Below are 17,880 nucleotides of genomic sequence, written 5' to 3' on the forward strand. Positions count from 1 at the left end.
CCTGAAACTGGGAGAAGAAAGGAGGAAAAAAAATTTTTATACACATTTGTATATATGTATAAAAAATTTTTTTAGACTGGTGAATATGGTGAATAAAACAGAGCCACACACTTGATTCTGGGTGTATTTTGGTCTGTTAGAAGAAAGTGCCTCCAAAAATTTTAAAGAAAGAAAAGAAAGAAAGAAAAATTTATATATATACAAAAATGAGAGTACGCATGATAAAAGGATGAAATATGACTGTAACAATGAAAATTAGAAAAGATTCTAAAAAAGGAATTGGTAAGATAAGAAGTTGGTTGAAAAAAGAGTGGGGGAAAGGAGAGAATGTGATTAGGCTGGAGACTAGAACAAAGCCATATGCTAGATTTAGGGTATATTTTGGTCTGTTAGAAGAAACTGCATCCCAAAATTTTAAAGAAAGAAAAACTTATATTATACAAAAAATAAGGTTAAATACAATGAAGAGCTAGAACGACTTAAACAATGAAAATTTAAAAATATTTTTAGAAAGGTATTGATAAGATAAAATAGTTTTAAAAGGTTAAAGTAGGCAAGAGGAAAAATTTTTTAAAATAGAATAAGAAAAAAATAAAATTAAAAACAATTTAGCTTTGAATGGAAGACTAAAGAATCATGGGGAAAAAGCCATGAATTCTGTATGCTGCGTTCCACTAGCTCTTCTCATTGACCAGTGATCTTGGTCTTGGCTGGATGTTCTTGCTGATCTTCTGCTGGAGGGTCCTGTTGCCCTGGTTCTCAAATGTTTTTGGCCGAGGTGGAACCGCACTGCCCTTGCCGGGACCTGCTAAGCAATCTGCTTGGGTTCACGCTCAGAGCTTTTGTTCCCTGAGTGCTTTGGAGGACGGGAATGAAGATGGCGGTTGCCCAGTCTCCAGCCTGGAGGAGCCGAGAGCTCAGGGCCCCACTCCTCAGTGCACCTTGGAGAAAAGCCATCAGTCCCTCCCATCTCCCTGGTCTCTGGCCACACTCCGAGCTCACCCGGCCTGTGACTGAGCGTTTCTATCTCTGGCGGATGGCGCCCTTTGGAGTCTCCAAACCTGGCAGATTCCTGCTGTGCTCCCACGCCACTCCTCCTGGAGGAGGAAGGCGAGTCTCCCCAGATCTGATACTTATAGAGTCCCTGCTCAAAAAGCAGTTCCCCGGCTGTGGCTCGGATCACAGTTTAAGGTAACCCCAAGCTGAGAGCTCCACCTCGACTCTGTCTTTGTAGCCAGCTTCCCTGTTCCGATACCTGGGGGCTCCGCCACACTCAGACACCCCCGGTCTTTCTGTGACCCCGAGGGTCCCCAGACCACACTGTCCCCGTGAAGGCTCCACCCCACTTAGCCTCTGGAGTGATGTCCCTCAGTGGAGCAGACTTCTGAAAGTTCTAATTTTGTGCTCCGCTGCTGTGCTACTTGCGGGGAGCTGGCCCTTCCCCCCGCGATCTATCCTCTCATACATACTGGATTCACTTCTCCACACGTCCTACCTTTCAGAAAGTGGTTGTTTTTCTATTCCCAGAATTGCTGCTCTTCTTCTCTTCTATCTCCTGTGGAGTTTGTAGGTGTTCAGAATGCTTTGATAACGATCTAGCTGAACTCCTGGGATCCCATTTAGGCCTCCTACTCCTCCACCATCTTGCTCCTCCTGTGATAAATATATTCTTTAATCCCCATCCCTTATTCTCTTATTTCCCCATCCATCTGTCCCTCTCCCCTGCCCCACTGACCAGCAGTGTGTTCTTTATAGTTAAGAGTTTGGTTTTGGTTTGTGTCTTTTTTTCCCCTTTGTTTGTTTATTTTCTTTCTTAAATTTCACATGTGAGTCAGATCGCACAGTATTTGTCTTTCTCTGACTTATTTCTCTTAGCATAGTACTCTTTAGCTCTAGCCACATCATTGCAAATAAGAAGATTACATTCTTTTTTATGGCTGAGTAATATTTCACCACATATACCACTTTTTTTTTACATGAACACATTTTATTATTATTTTGCTATATAACATATTAGTGAATATACTCAGTGCATTTCCTCAAATGGCAAATGAGACACAAGATAACATCCTTTCTATTCCTGAAAACCTCAGTATCATCTGTCTTTTGGAGGATCCAGTTTCCTACGACATCTATGATGTTGTCCACGAGGATACCAATGGTGCTTAGTAGTAAAGAACATTTTGCTAAGTTGTTCTATCCTGGGTCCTTGATCAAAGTGCTCATTTTTTTCTTCTAATCTGGTTTTCAGCACTTGGTCATGTGTTTCTTCATTATCATGCAGAGGATCTGGCTGAGGAATAGGTTGTGTATGTTCCTATGGAATGTCCTCAGAAGCGTGGTAACACACTATCGTCCTGCCATCAGAGGGCAAAGCAAGCTCTACTTTGCAATTACAGTCATCTGGTAGAGGAGAATATGTAGATTTATGACAAACACAATATAAAGCTCCATTTTGAATTGGAAATAAATGTTTCCAGACAGTTCTGTTTGACATCACCCATTTTACTGCTGCTAACGCCACAGTGAATCAAGATGCTTATTGGGTGGTATGAAAGAAGATGATTTGAAGAGAAACTGATTTTAAAATCTTCTTCAGGGTATATCTATTTTCATTCCTGACAGCTGCTCACCACGAGCCATCCATTCTACCTCAATATACCACATTTTCTTTTTCCTTTTTTTTTTTTTTAAACATTTTCTTGGACTGTTTCCATAGCTTGGCTATTGTAGATGATGCTGTTATACACACAGCGATGCCTGTGTTCCCTTGAATTAATGTTTTTGTATTTTGGTGGTAAATACCTATTAGTGCAACTGCTGGGTCATAGGGTAGCTCTATTTTTAATTTTTGAGGAACATCCTTACTGTTTTCCACAGTGGCTACCAGCTTGCATTCCCACCAACAGTGGTGTGAGGTGGTATCTCTTTGTAGTTTTGATTTGCATTTCCCTGATGATGAATGATGTTGAGCATCTCTTCATGTGTCTGTTGACCGGTGTGAGGTGGTATCTCTTTGTAGTTTTGATTTGCATTTCCCTGATGATGAATGATGTTGAGCATCTCTTCATGTGTCTGTTGACCATCTGAATGCCTTCTTTAGAAAAATGTTTGTCCGTGTCCAATTTTTGTAAAGATTTTATTTTTAAGCAGTCTCTATACCCATCATGGGGCTTGAACCCACAACCTTTAGATCTGAGCCAGCCAGGTGCCCCATATGATGCCTATTTTTTAATTGAATGGTTTTTTGGGTATTGAATTGTACCAGTTCTTTTTTTCTTTCTTTTATTATTATTTTTTTTAATAGAGAGAGAGAGCATTGCTGGAGAGGGGCAGGGGGAGACAGAGAATCTCAAGCAGGCTCCACACTCAGCACAGAGCCCAACAGAGGGCTCGATCTCATGACCCCAAGGTCATGACCTGAGCTGAAATCAAAAGTCAGACACTTAACCAACTGAGCCACTCAGGCACCCTTGTATCAGTTCTTTATGTATTTTGGATACTAACCCTTTATCTGATATGTCGTTTGCAAATATCTTCTCCCATTCAATAGATTACCTTTAATTTTGTCGATTATTTCCTTCACTGTGCAGAAACTTTTTGGGGGTAGTCTGAATAGTTTATTTTTGCTTTATTTCCCTTGCTTCAAGAGGCAAATCTAGAAAAATGTTGCTACAGCCCATGCGAGAGACATACCTGCCTGTGCTTTCAGGATTTTTATGGTTTCAGGTCTTTAATCCATTTTGAGTTTATTTTTGTGTATGGTGGAAGAGTGGTCTAGTTTTATCCTTGTGCATGTGGCTGTCCAGTTTTCCCAACACCATTTGTTGAGAAGACTGTCTTTCTCCCATTGGAAATTCATCCTCCTTTGTCAAAGATTAATTGACCATATGATTGTGGGTTTATTTCTGGGTTTTTGGTTGCTTCTCCCTTTTTATGTGAGCCACCATGCTTCATCTGATTTCCCTATTCACAAAATGCATTGTTACCTCTCCTCCACTGTTACATTCTCTTCTGCTCTCTCGGACCCTATAGCTTCATTTTTCTGTCATTTAGTAGAGCTTCAGGAAACAGCAGAGATGATTACTTGTTTAGCTGATACTAAGCAGAGCAAAACATGCAAAAGTGCCTTGCAAAGAAACTCTAAGATATTAAACAAATGTGATTTATTATCATGTGGTTCCTAAGACACCTAAGACAACCCTCTCACGGCTTTTGCCAAAATGAGCATTTGAGCAACTGCAGCCATCCATCTAGCCATAATCCTAAAAATCTTTGTTTGTTGATTTTTGTTTTGTTTTGTTTTCATTAAGAAGATCTGCTACCTTTATTGGGATGTTGTTTTCAGGTCCTATAACCCAAAATATAATTTTATAATAGTTAAAAATTCAAAGCAATTAAACCATCATAGCTATAAAGGGACAAAAATGAAATTCTTTTTTTTTTTTTTTTTAAAGATCTTATTTATTTGACGGACAGAGATCACAGGTAGGTAGAGAGGCAGGCAGAGAGAGAGAGAGAGGAAGGGAAGCAGGCTCTTTGCTGAGCAGAGAGCCCAACGCAGGGCTTTATCCCACGACCCTGAGACCATGACCTGAGCCGACGGCAGAGGCTTAACCCACTGAGCCACCCAGGTGCCCCCAAAAATGAAATTTTTTTTTTTTTTTTAGATTTTATTTATTTATTTGACAGCAATCACGAGCAGGCAGAGAGGCAGGCGGGGGCGGGGGGAAGCAGGCTCCCCACTGAGCAGAGAGCCTGATGTGGGGCTGGATCCCAGGACCCTGGGATCATGACCCGAGCCGAAGGCAGAGGCTTTATCCCACTGAGCCACCCAGGCGCCCCCAAAATGAAATTCTTAGGGCATGAAACTTAGAGCGTAATCAAATAACCAGCCTTTTAAATGCCAATTTAAGGGGCGCCTGGGGGCCTCAGTCAGTTAAGTGTTTGCTTGGGGTTCAGGTCATGATTGGGGTCCTGGGATCAGGCCCAAGGCAGCAGCTGTCAAATGAATAAATAAAATCTTAAAACAATGCCAGTTGAAAAGTTTAAAAAAGAACAACTTTCAAGTATCCAAAGTGATCTTTATAAATTAATTGTTGAAATAATTGATGAAAATAAAGGAAAAGGCCACCAATTACATGTGCTATTCAAAACGAGTTGCAGAGAACAATAGTCATTTCTAACCTGAAGGAAATGCATCCCGCTGGGAGCTCTGGGCAAAGTCCTGCAGACTCAGCTCAGGGTCAGTGCTCCCTGGGGGGCCCGCCCAGGGCTCCAGGGGTTACCTCCTCCCTGCAGCTCCCAGGAGCCTGCGCAGATCCTTCTCGGCACCTTCTCCCTCTTCTGAAGTTGCTCTTTTCCTTCCTGGTTCAGCCTTCAGGTGCAAACTGTCTCTCCTGGATCCTGTGCTCCCAGCACCCAGCACAGTGCCAGACCTACAGTCGTTCCTAAGCGTCGGGTGGTGCGCAACCCTGCAGACCGCCACTTCAAGCATCTCCTCGTCTTCCGGGGGGAAATACATCCAACGGAGGTGACTGGAGATTCCGCTGGAAACATTAAGAAAACAAAGACCCGAACTCTGCTTCGTCCCCTCTCAAGACAGAAAGTCGTGGATCTTGCCTGACAGATTGTCTCATCTTTTCACACAACGGGAGAAACAGGATCGAGAAAAAAACCTCCAGTCCTGGCAAGAGCGGACAGCCGAGACACAAGTGTTGAGCACGAAGGGGGAGGCAGCGTGGATCCTGGCAGCTTCTCGAGTTCCATGAGAAACACCTGCTCTGCTGGCCGCGGGGACAGGAGGGCTCAGAATAGCACAGGCGCACCCACTCACGGACACACAGGAACTCCCCTGTCCTGCAGGCAAGGGGAAGGGGGTGTCAGGAGGAGGTCCAGGGAAGCTGACTTGGAACATGTACCCAACACCACGGAAAGGACTTGAATTTCCCCTGCCGTGGGAAGAAATTCCCCACCTGTCATTCTCAGAAGCCGCCAGACGTGCTCAGGGCTCATGAGGTAAGGCTGGCAAGCTTGGGGCTCGGGGCCGAGAGGCCAGGGGGCCAGGGAGGGAGGCTCCTTTAGCTTCATGGTTGAGAACGGGCCGTCCCTTTGTTGTGGACACCCTCGAGTGAGCACGGCACGCTGGTTTCGGGGGAATTGGGGATGATCGTGTTGGACTGATGAGAGCAGTGACCCAGACACGCACACAAGGGGCCCGCAAACATGGTGGCAGGGGCAAAGCCTGAGCCAGGAAGACCAGGATGTTAACCAAACTGAATGCTCCTCCTGGATCTTCTTTGTTAGTGTCCGAAATAGTCCCTTGAGTTGGTTCCTTAGAAAAAGCGTTCTAAGGTCATAGAAATTTGGGAAATGCAGCCTACAGAAAACCCCCTGAGGGATTCACAACGAACATCAGAATCTGGAAGGTCCCAAGGGGTTCCTCATGAAAGGAAAAATAACAACAACAAAAACCTCACAGAAGATGCTTTAACTCTATTTAACCCAGCGTTTCTCAGATACTTTTCTTCGAGTAAGACTTATTAACGTCCTGCACAAAGAGTTCCATCAGCCACACCATGGGGACTGCTGTCCTACCCAGGCCTTGACTGTGGAATCTTGCCTTTCGTAAGGATACACCTTCCAAAACTTACAGGGAAAGATAGATTTAATTATAATAGTAGCTGCACATTTAAAAAATCTCCTTTTCTCTTGGGGCACCTGAGTGGCCCAGTTGGTTAAGCATCTGACTTCGGCTCAGGTCATGATCTCAGGGTCCTGGGATCTAGCCCTGAGTTTGGCTCAGTGCCCAGCATGGAGGAGTGGGCTTGTCCCTCCCCCTCTACCTTCCCCCACTTGAGCTCTCTCTCTCTCAAATAAATAAAATCTTTAAAAAAAAAATCTTTTCTTAAATAACATGTCAGAGTAGAAAATTCACCAACTTTCTTAAATGTTGTTTTGTTTTTCCAATTAGCTTTTTATTTTTTTTTTTTTCCAATTAGCTTTTTAAAGATGAACTTTAATTTTTTTAAAAGATGTTATTTATTTATTTGAGAGACGGGGCTTGTAAGTGCAGGGGAGTAGTAGGGAGGAAAGGGGGGGGCAGAGAATCCCCAACCAGTTTCCCCGCTGAGCGCTGGCATCTCAGGACCCTGAGATCATGACCATAGCAAAATCAAGAGTTGATGGCTTAACCTACTGAGCTACCCAGGCACCCCAAAGATGAACTTTATTTTTTATTTTTTAATTTTTATTTTATATATTTTTAAGATTTTTTTTTTTAATTTATTCATTTGACAGAGAGACAGAGACAACGAGAGAGGGAACACAATCAGGGAGAGTGGGAAAGGGAGAAGCAGGCTTCCCACGGAGGAGGGAGCCCAATGCAGGGCTCGATCCCAGGACCCTGGGACCATGACCCGAGCCTAAGGCAACCACCTAAGGACTAAGCCACCCAGGCACCCCTGAGCTTTATTTTGTAGTGCAGTTTCAGGTTCACAAACAACTCAGCAGCAAGTACAGGGAGTTCCTCTCTGCCCCCTGCCTCTGCTCAGACACAACCTCCCCCACTATCAGCATACCCCACCAGGTGGTACATTTGTTACTATGGAAGAACCAACACTGACACATCATTATCACCCCAAGTCCACAGAATATTCTGGTTCGCCCTCTTGTTGTACTTGGAGTTTGGATAAATGTATCAGGACATGTATCCATTACTATAGTATCATGCAGAGTATTTTCACGGCCCCAAACATCCTCTGTGCTCTGCCTGTTTGCTCCTCCCTCCAACCCAAGGCAGCCACTGCTCTCACTGCTGTCCCCACCATTTTGCCTTTTCTGGAACATGATGTCAGAGAACTCCTTATAATACATTGCTGTTAAACCTTACTTATTGTATTTCTATGTCAAAGGATATTTTTAATTTTTAATTTCTTTTAATTGAAGTAGAGTTGACCTGCAGCATTAGAGTAGTTTCAGGTGTATAACTTAGTGATTCGACATTATATATGTTAGGAAATGGTCACCACCGTTAAGTCTAGTTACCATCTGTTACCATACAAAGTTCTTACAATATTATTGGCTCTATTCCCCATGCTGTACTTTATATCCCCTTGACCTATTTATTTACAGCTGGCCGTCTGTACCTTTTGACCCCCTTCTCTGATTTCACCCACCCACCCCCTCCCTTCTAGAAACCACCAGTTTGTTCTCCGTATCTATGAGTCTGTTCCTGATTTGCTTTGTTTGTTCACTTGTGGGGTTTTTTTTTTAGATTCCACAAACAAGTGAAATCATACGGTATTTGTCTTTCTCTGTTTGACTTATTTCACTTAGCACAACACCTTCTAGGTCGGTGAAAAGGATACGTTTAAAAGGGCAGGTGGAGAAAATGGCACCTTTCCACGGCTGATGACAGCGTCCTCGACCTTGGCACAACTGACATTTTGGACAAGATGAGGGGACTGTCCTGCGTATTGTAGGATATTTAGTACCGTCGCTGGTGTCTACCTCCTAGATGCTGGTAGGACCCTCTCCTTAAGCTGTGACAATCAAAACGACTCAGACTGTTGCCTAATGTCCCCTGATGGGAAAAAAAATCACCCTGATTCAAAATCATTGATCTAAAGGGAAAGCCTGACTTCACCAGAAAAATCTCAAAAGCACTTTCCATCTGGTCATTTACCTCTTGTAAGCATTCACCTCTTGTAAACATTTCACCTGAAATGTTTGGTAGGGAGAAGACAGACTAGGTATGAAGACCCAAGAGTTCCTGAAGAAACATGCAAGAGCGTCGGCTTTTCATCTTATGAAACGAACTTCAGCTGGGACAGGACATTAGTCAGGTCACAAAGTCAAAGGAGAAAAGAAGAGGTTGTGTTCCCCTGAAGTCTGTTAGAAGAGGATATTCAAACATTCATTTTGGGGTTATCTATCTACACATCTTCTCTGGATCTCCAAACCCATTTGGTTCTGTGCAAGTGTTCTCTTAACTGTTCCGAGGGGGAAAATACTTGCTCTCTTTGAGAATTAAAAGCTAATACTTGCTGTAACCATTTCAGACTGTAAAATCAATCAGATAAAAAAGGACCTACTAGAAATCTGGAGTGAGATATGTCTGGTCTAATAAACTGCTTGAGGGAATGAGACCACGTAACCCAAGCTGGACAAACTTCCCAAAAAGTACATGGGGAAAAGAAGACCCTTCACCATGTCACTCATCAAAAAGACACACACACTTTTTTTTTTTTTTTTAGCGTCATGCTCATTCTCTTAAGGTAAAGCCCCAAGTCCTTAATCATGGACATGGTCTACCAGCCCTGTGTGACTTGACGCCTGCAGGTCTCACCAGCCCCCTTCCACATCCCTCCTCACCCCACCCCCACTGCTCAGTCAGATTGGACTTCTGCTACCTCACAGCTTTAGACTTGCTATTCCCACCACATGGAACACACTTTTCTCCTCTCCTTTTCCCCTTCTTATTGTCTTGAAAAATACCTACATCTTCTTGAAATTTCAGTTTATTTTTTATTTATTTATTTTTTAAAAAGATTTTATTTATTTATTTGACATATCACAAGAAGGCAGAGAGGGAGGCAGAGATAGAGGGGGAAACAGGCTCCCTGCTGAGCAGAAAGCCCGATGCGGGGCTCGATCCCAGGACCCTGGGATCATGACCTGAGCTGAAGGCAGAGGCTTTAATCTACTGAGCCACCCAGGCGCCCCTTGAAATTTCAGTTTAAACGTTTCCCTGTCCCCACTGTCTAGGCAGATCTGTTATGGTCTGGTAACACCTTGCTGTCCCTTGTCATGGCACTTTGTGTCCATTGTAATTAACCAATCAGTAGCGATAACTTAATATTTGTCTCTTTCACTGAACTTGAGTGTCTGTGTCTTCACACACCCACAGTAGTGTCCTCCCCGTGCCTTACGGCACCTGCCAGGTTACAGGTGCCCAGGAAGCATCCATCAAATGATGCGTGAGGTACCACACAGCTGCTAAGATGGCGGTAATGAAAATAAATGGGGGAAGGGGTGGATAACAGGGGTTGGCAAGAATTTGGAGAAATCAGAAACCTCCTTCCTATTTGGGTTCCAGTTTCAATTTGGGCTGAAAATGTTACAAAAATTATTTCCTTATTAACTTGTGTCTGTCCAGCTTCTGACTCAAGAATCATAATTTTTCTTAATTGTGGGGAACTCCTTTGGTGAAGCATCCGACTCTTGGTTTCAGCTCAGGGTGGTGAGATCATGCCCCACACTGGGTTCTGCATTCAGTGTGGAGTCTGCTTGTCCCTCTCCCTCTGTTCATCCCCCTGCTTGTGCTCTCTCTCTCAAATACATAAATAAATGAAATCTTGAAAAGATCATTTTTCTTAATTTCCTTTCTTTCACCTTTTCCCAGGAACCTTCTTTCAGACCAAGGGCCATGTCCCTGGCTCAGCTCTTTAAAATATTTTTTTCAGTTAGTGTTTCCTATCCCAGTTTCTGTTTTCTCATTGGCAATGGCAGCATAGTAGTTCACTGGGTGGAGAGCTTATGTCACCATATCCTATCGAGCGGTATTTAAGGTGTTTCTGACTTTCTGATATTGTGGGGAAAACGCCACAAAAGGGACACCTGGCTGATTCAGTCAGGGAACATGCAACTCTTCATCTCAGGGTTGCGACTTCAAGCCCCACACTGGGTATAGAGATTACTTATAAATAAAATCTTTTTTAAAATATTACAATAGGGCGCCTGGGTGGCTCAGTGGGTTAAGCCGCTGCCTTCGGCTCAGGTCATGATCTCAGGGTCCTGGGATCGAGTCCCACATCGGGCTCTCTGCTCAGCAGGGAGCTTGCTTCCTCCTCTCTCTCTCTATGCCTGCCTCTCTGCCTACTTGTGATCTCTCTCTGTCAAATAAATAAATAAAATCTTTTAAAATATCACAATAAAGATCCCCAAACATAAGGGCTTCTATATATCTGATGGTTTTCTCAGAATACATTTCTAAAAATGGAACTAGTAAGTTAAAGGGGCTGAGCATTTCTTAAGATTATGGACATATTTCATCCAGATGTTTTCCGTTAGGTTAAGCTTGTTTCTCCTACTTAACTCGGGGTTTATGTGAGTTCTCCTGCTAACTCTATACCCACCCTTTACTTGTTCTGCATCAGCTCCTTCAATCCGCGCAATTTCCTGTTTTCTTCACCGCTTCCCTATTGGCAACCACATGGCTTGATTTCCAGGTCTCATTACTCTCCTGGTTGATTTGTTCATTGAATAAATATTTATTGAGCCCCTACCATGTGCCAGAAACTGTGCTTGGCCAAGTGAAGCAAACAGCTATCCAGATAATAACAGAACGGGATAAGCATCCTGAGGGACACCAACAGAATCCTAGCGCAGAGTAAGAGGGAGAATAAATCTCCCCTCCTTTGATAGGTTTTTAGGAAAGTCCTTTCTGAGAAGATGAACCTGAAGGACGCGTGGGCACTAACTGGCCAATAAGTACATGAAAAGATGGTTGACACCATTGGTGCTAAGGGCAATGCAAATCAAAACCACAACAAGGTGCCACTTCACAGCTGCTAAGATGGTGGTAATGAAAATAAACATGGGAAAGGGTGGATAATGGGTTGGCAAGGATTTGGAGAAATCAGAAACCTCACATACTGCTTGTGGGAATGCAGAATGGTTCCACTGCTGTGGAAAATGGTGTGGCACTCCCTCAAACGGTTGAACCCAGAGTTGCCACATGACCCAATAATTTAACTTGTGGGTATGGACTAAAGAGAACTGAAGATGTACATTCACCCAGAATCAGTACATGAATGTTGATAACAGCATGAACATAATAGCCAGAGAGTAGAAGGAACTCCGGCGTCCATCACCAGAAGAATGGATAAACAGAACGCGGTTAATCGGTAAATGCCTACAGTGGAATATTATTCAGCCATGAAAAGGAAAGCAGGAATTTGCTCTCCTACAGTCCGGTCCCCAAATGGCAAACCGTGTCATGAAGACTCTTCTAGTGCTTCTCTTCACACTTAAGGTGAAATGTGAGCTCCTCATCCAAGTTTACCGAGCACCAGATAACCTGGCTTCTACCTGCCTCTCGGGATCTCTTCTCCTAGGTATTCCTTTGTCCACTAGATGCTAAGGCACGCTTGTCTTTTTGTCTGTGCTTAAAACATTCCAGGGTAATTTGTACCGTAGGGTGTCTTCTGTTTGAAATACTTTCTCTTCCAGTCTTGGCTTGATTGGCTCCATCGAATCATCTGGAGCTCATCTTAAATGTCATTTTCTCAGAGTTCCCTCTCGTGATCACTTCGTGTAAACAAGCCGTGTAGTCGCCTTCTCTGGGGACATTCAGGTTCAGCTATATACAGAGGCTCAGTGCCGACTGATTTTGTTCCTTGTCTGCCTTTCCCCGCTAAAATCTAAGCTCGAGGAGACGTAGGGACCTCATCACTGAGAACAGTGCCTGAATGAATGAATACTGAATGAATGAATAAAAGCCTTTTCATGGAAAAATTAAAAAAAGAAGGAAGAACTGACACCTACTACAAGATGCCCAGTGAAAAAAGCCAGATGAAAAAGGCTACACATTGGGATTCCGTTTTTATGAAGTGTTCAGAAGAGACAAATCCGTAGAGACAAAACATAGATCAGCGATTGCCATGGGCTGGGCGAGGCAGAATGGGGGATCCCTGCTTTTAATGGATATGATGGGTTTTTTTGGGTGGGGTGATGAAATTGTTCTGAAATTAGAGCATGGTGGTGATTGCACAACCTTGTAAATGTGCTGTAAAATGATTAAAATGGGGAGATTTATGTGAGGTGAATTATTTTCTTCTGAGGTGAAATTCACCTCACATCAAAACCACCATTTTAAAGTATACAATTCAGTGACATTTAATACATTCACAAGGAAAGTGAATGAAGACGACACTCATTCATCATACGTGGAAAGGATGTCTGTCTTCCCATTGCCATTTTATGACGCACTTTTTATATTATTTTATTTATTTATTTGAGAGAGAGAGAGAGAACAAGCACACGAGCAGGGACAGGGGCAAAAGCAGAGGGAGACAGAGAATCCTCAAGCAGACTCCCTGCTGAGCATAGAACCCAACGTGGGGCTCGATCTCATGACCCTGAGAACATGACTGAAGCCAAAAGTAAGAGTCAGACAGTTAACCAACTGAGCCACCAAGGTGCCCCATGCTGCGTTTTTTAGAAGAAACTTCCAAGGAAAGATATTATGAAAGATTCCTGCCAGGATCTTCATTTGGCTTACACGTGGTGAAAGTTGTCAAGCTCTAACATCAGTGCATCAGGAATTACTTTGCACTGCTACGACTTCAATGAACTTTTTTTTTTTTTTAATATTCTACTTATTTATTTGACAGAGAGATCACAAGTAAGGGGGGAGGCAGGCAGAGAGGAGGGGGAAGCAGGCTCCCCACTGAGCAGAAACCCCAATGGGGGGCTCAATCTCAGGACCCTGGGATCGTGACCCGAGCCAAAGACAGAGGCTTTAACCCACTGAGCCACCCAGGCGCCCCTTAAATGAAATTTTTGATACCCAAAGTGCAGGGATCAGTCAGAAACAATCAATCAGGAACAGCGCAGGAAATCCAGAAGGACAAGAGCTGCATTACCACAGCTGAGCTGAGCACGGGGGAAGCGGGCTGGGGGGGAGGGGAGAGAGGCAAATGCAAGGAACAGGAGTCAACCAAACTCCCAAATCTGTGGAGACTGATACGGCCTTGTCCTTTCTCCTTGTTCATATGACCACCATCTCCAATGCTACACTTCCCGTTACAGTCACAGAATTAGGTCACCGTCTTTGCACTCGGAGACCAGTCCTCTTGTGTATTCTGATGATGGACCTTTGCCCAGATCAGGAGGAGCACCATGAAGAACGAGATTGTCCATCCGTCCTTCCATCCATCCGGGCAGGAAGGTATGACTGAACAGCAAGGACACACAAGGCGCATATCGCTTAGTAAATGGAAAATGGGGACATGGCTGCGTTGATCCCTAGGGTGAAGTCCCCGCCGCTCTCTCTGCAATTCAATCCACGGTGAGGCAGGAAGACTTCAGAAAGCACCCACTTGCATGAAGTGGGGACAGAGGCCTCCACTCCGAATTTCCTGCGACGATCATTCCCTGTGAGAGAAAAAGAAGCCCGACAAGCTTCTTATACTGGTTTTCACACACTTGGAAGGTAATTTGGGGGAATTTTCCTACTCCCGGGTGGGGGACCCTTGTCCCGCATAATCCACAGATGTATTTTTCTTCGTTCCCCATGATGGGTGTTTACAAAATTAGCCCCGTACTTTGAATGACGGGTCTGAAGAAGCGATGTAATCTGCAACTTCCGGCCTTTAAATGTGCGCTGTAGTTGGCACTGACCGCTTGGATTTTAACCTGCGCGTGACAAAAATAAATGGCAGCTCTTTTGGCGATTGTTTTGCTATGGTTGTTCTCGTTGGTTTGCTTTTTATTCAAAGCCAGTCACTTATACCTCTCCGTTCCCTGATCTCTGTCATATGGGGATGCTCAATGAGTAACAGGGTTGCTGGGGTTACAGGAGCTAGTGCGTGGGAAGAGATGGGAGGGCAAAGCCTGGTACACAGTGAGTATTTGAATATTATTGTTATTGTCATTAAAATATATACGAGCTGACACAGTTCAAACCCACGAAAACCCGTGTTTTCGGTAACACGGTGTTGTTTAAAGCTTCGCTGTGTGAAGATAGGCCATTTTTCTTGGTGATTACCAAGGTCTTTGGGAATAAAGAGAGATTTGGATATTACAACGAGTTAAGGTGTCATGGTGACAAGGTGAGGGAACAGAGGTGACCAAATACAGGGAAAGCACACAGAGTTCTTGCCCTAGTAACTTTTGATGGGAAAGCTGTGCTTTCCTCTGGATTGAGGACAACACCATAGGGGGGAACAGCGGTGGGTCTGCAGGGGACTATAAGAGCAGGTTGCAGCGTGAGGGACCGGGAAATGGCAGTGACAGGGACATATCCCTATCCAAGAAATGGGGATCAGAGCTGTGCGGGATTAGAAGGGATGCAAAGCATGGCGCTTGGGTGGGACCTAGGTATTTCCGGGGAAGATTTGGGTTCCGAATCAAAAATTGTATGAAATTGGGGCGCCTGGGTGGCTCAGTGGGTTAAGCCGCTGCCTTCGGCTCAGGTCATGATCTCAGGGTCCTGGGATCGAGTCCCGCATCGGGCTCTCTGCTCAGCGGAGAGCCTGCTTCCCTTCCTCTCTCTCTCTGCCTGCCTCTCTGTCTACTTGTGATCGCTCTCTGTCAAGTAGATAAATAAAATCTTAAAAAAAAAAATTGTATGAAATAAAAAGAAAAAAATTGAAGAGAGCCAGGAAAAGAATTCTAATATTGTAGAGAGCACTGGTCAGCGGAGTGAGCATGACAATACAGGAGGACGCAGGGGAGGTGGCCTCTTATAAGTCAGCCTTTCTGTGCCTCAGTTTCCCGACCACAGAATGGAAACTAACTGGAAACCATCTTACTCAGCTTTACAAACTTAGGAAGAGAAAAGGAGTAAATATCAAAGTTCCTTAAAAGAGACATTTGCTAAGTGTAATTATCACATTTGGATATGGCCCTGTATTTACTCCACATTAATTTTGGAATCACTTGGTTGATTTTCTAATTTAGAAATTAAAAGTTTCTAATGAAATTCTTTTGGATTTTTTGGTTGAGACTGAGTTAGATGTATACATTAATTTGGGAAGAATTGACAGAGTTTTAATATTGCGTCTTTCCTTTGGGGGACAGGACATGCGTCTCCATTTATACAAGTCTCCCTTCCAGTGCTCCGGGAGAGACTTGCAGGTCTTTTTGTAAACGTTCCTTAACATTTCTTATTTTGTTTATAACTAGAGATTTTTACACTGTTTGGTAGCTATTCTTTTTAAGCAACTTCAAAAAAATTTTTTTATTTTTTTAATTTCTTTTCAGTGTTCCAGAATTCGCTGTTTATGCACCACACCCAGTGCTCCATGCAATCCGTGCCCTCCTTAATCCCCACCACCAGGCTCACCCAACCCCCCACTTCCCTCCCCTCCAATACCCTCAGTTAGTTTCTCAGAGTCCACAGTCTCTCATGGCTCGTCTCCCCCTCTGATTTCCCCAACTCACTTCTCCCCATGTCCTCCGTGTTATTCCTTATGCTCCACAAATAAGCAAAACCACGATAACTGACTCTCTCTGCTTGACCAATTTCACTCAGCATCATCTCCTCCAGTCCCGTCCATGTCGATACAAAAGTTGGGTATTCATCCTTTCTGATGGAGGCATAGTACTCCATAGTGTATATGGACCACATCTTCTTTTTTCATTCATCTGTTGAAGGGCATCTTGGTTCTTTCCACAGTTTGGCAACTGTGGCCATTGCTGCTATTTTTAATTGGACATTTTCACCTTGTATTTTGTTACTGACTTATAGGAAAGCTATTTTTTAATATTTATTTTATAACCAGTCACTTTACTGAATTTCTCTAATTCTTTCTAATAGCATTTCTGTTGATTCTCTTGGAGTTTCTAACTACGTAGACATAGGAACTGCAAGAGAGAGAGGATGATTTAATCTGTTCTTTTCCAGTAATTGAACTCAATTTTTCATTCTCTCTTTAGTTAGAACTACAGAACAGGAGCGTCTGGATGGCACAGTTCGTTGGGCATCTGACTCATGGTTTCAGCTTGGCTTATGATCTCAGGGTCGTGAGATCAAGTTCTGCATCGGGCTCCATGCTTGGTGTGGAGTCTGCTGGAGATTCTCTCTCTCCCTCTCCCTCTCTCTGCACCTGCCGCTCAAGCTCTCTCTCTCTCTCTCGCTCACTCTTTAAAAGATATAGGTAAATCGGGGTGCTTGGGTGGCTCAGTGGGTTAAGCCTCTGCCTTCGGCTCAGGTCATGATCTCAGGGTCCTGGGATCGAGCCCCGCATCAGTCTCTCTGCTCAGCAGGGAACCTGCTTCCCCCTCTCTCTCTGCCTACTTGTGATCTCTCTCTCTGTCAAATAAATAAAATCTTAAAAAAAAAAAAAAAAAGATAGGGACGCCTGGGTGGCTCAGTTGGTTAAGCAGCTGCCTTAGGCTCAGGTCATGATCCCAGCGTCCTGGGATCGAGTCCCACATCGGGCTCCTTGCTCAACGGGGAGCCTACTTCTCCCTCTGCCTCTGCCTACCACTTTGTCTGCCTGTGCTCGCTCTCTCTCTCGCTCTTTCTAACAAATAAATAAAATATTTAAAAAATAAAGATATAGGTAAATCTTTTTTTAAAAAACCCCAAATGCAAAAATACCTACCAGAACAACACTGAACAATATGGAGAGGGTTCACACTGTCTACAGTTGTTTTAGATTTTTTAAATAACTGTCTAAAGGACTTACCACTAAGTATGATGTTTGTTGTTGATTTCAGACAGAAAAATTGTATCACCATAAAGAAGATTCCTTATATTTTTTCTTTACTAGTGGTTTTCCAACACGGTAATTGTTTGAGCTCCTGCTTACAGAAGTACTTTCCTTAAGGCCCCCCCATCTCATTTTGGTCAAAAGCTTTTCGATCCATCCCAACTTAATACATGTTGTTGGATTTATTACTTAGTGATAATTTGCATAATCATCAGGACCTGAATATGGGCAGCCTCTTTTAAATTCATATGGTGTTAAGCTAAATTCAGGAAAATAGTTATCCCGAGGAAGTGCCACGCGGAAGGCATTTCCTTAGATGCTTCCAAGCAGAGTTTCCCAGGAGGGGTTCACAGTTCGCTTGATGTGCTGGTTACAAGCACAGACTGATGGGTTGTACCGCAGAGCCACCGAAGCAGGCGTGGGGACAGACGCTGGC

At 43.8% G+C, this 17,880-nt stretch overlaps 1 pseudogene; it reads right to left on the reverse strand.

Moving 5' to 3' along the window:
- Positions 1-2,065: 2,065 nt before the first annotated feature.
- LOC116576707 lies at positions 2,066-2,527 on the reverse strand (annotated as a pseudogene).
- Between the last annotated feature and the right edge of the window lie 15,353 nt (positions 2,528-17,880).

The sequence above is a fragment of the Mustela erminea genome, chromosome 17 (genome assembly GCF_009829155.1).
Source record: "Mustela erminea isolate mMusErm1 chromosome 17, mMusErm1.Pri, whole genome shotgun sequence".
Classification (NCBI taxonomy): Eukaryota; Metazoa; Chordata; class Mammalia; order Carnivora; family Mustelidae; genus Mustela; species Mustela erminea.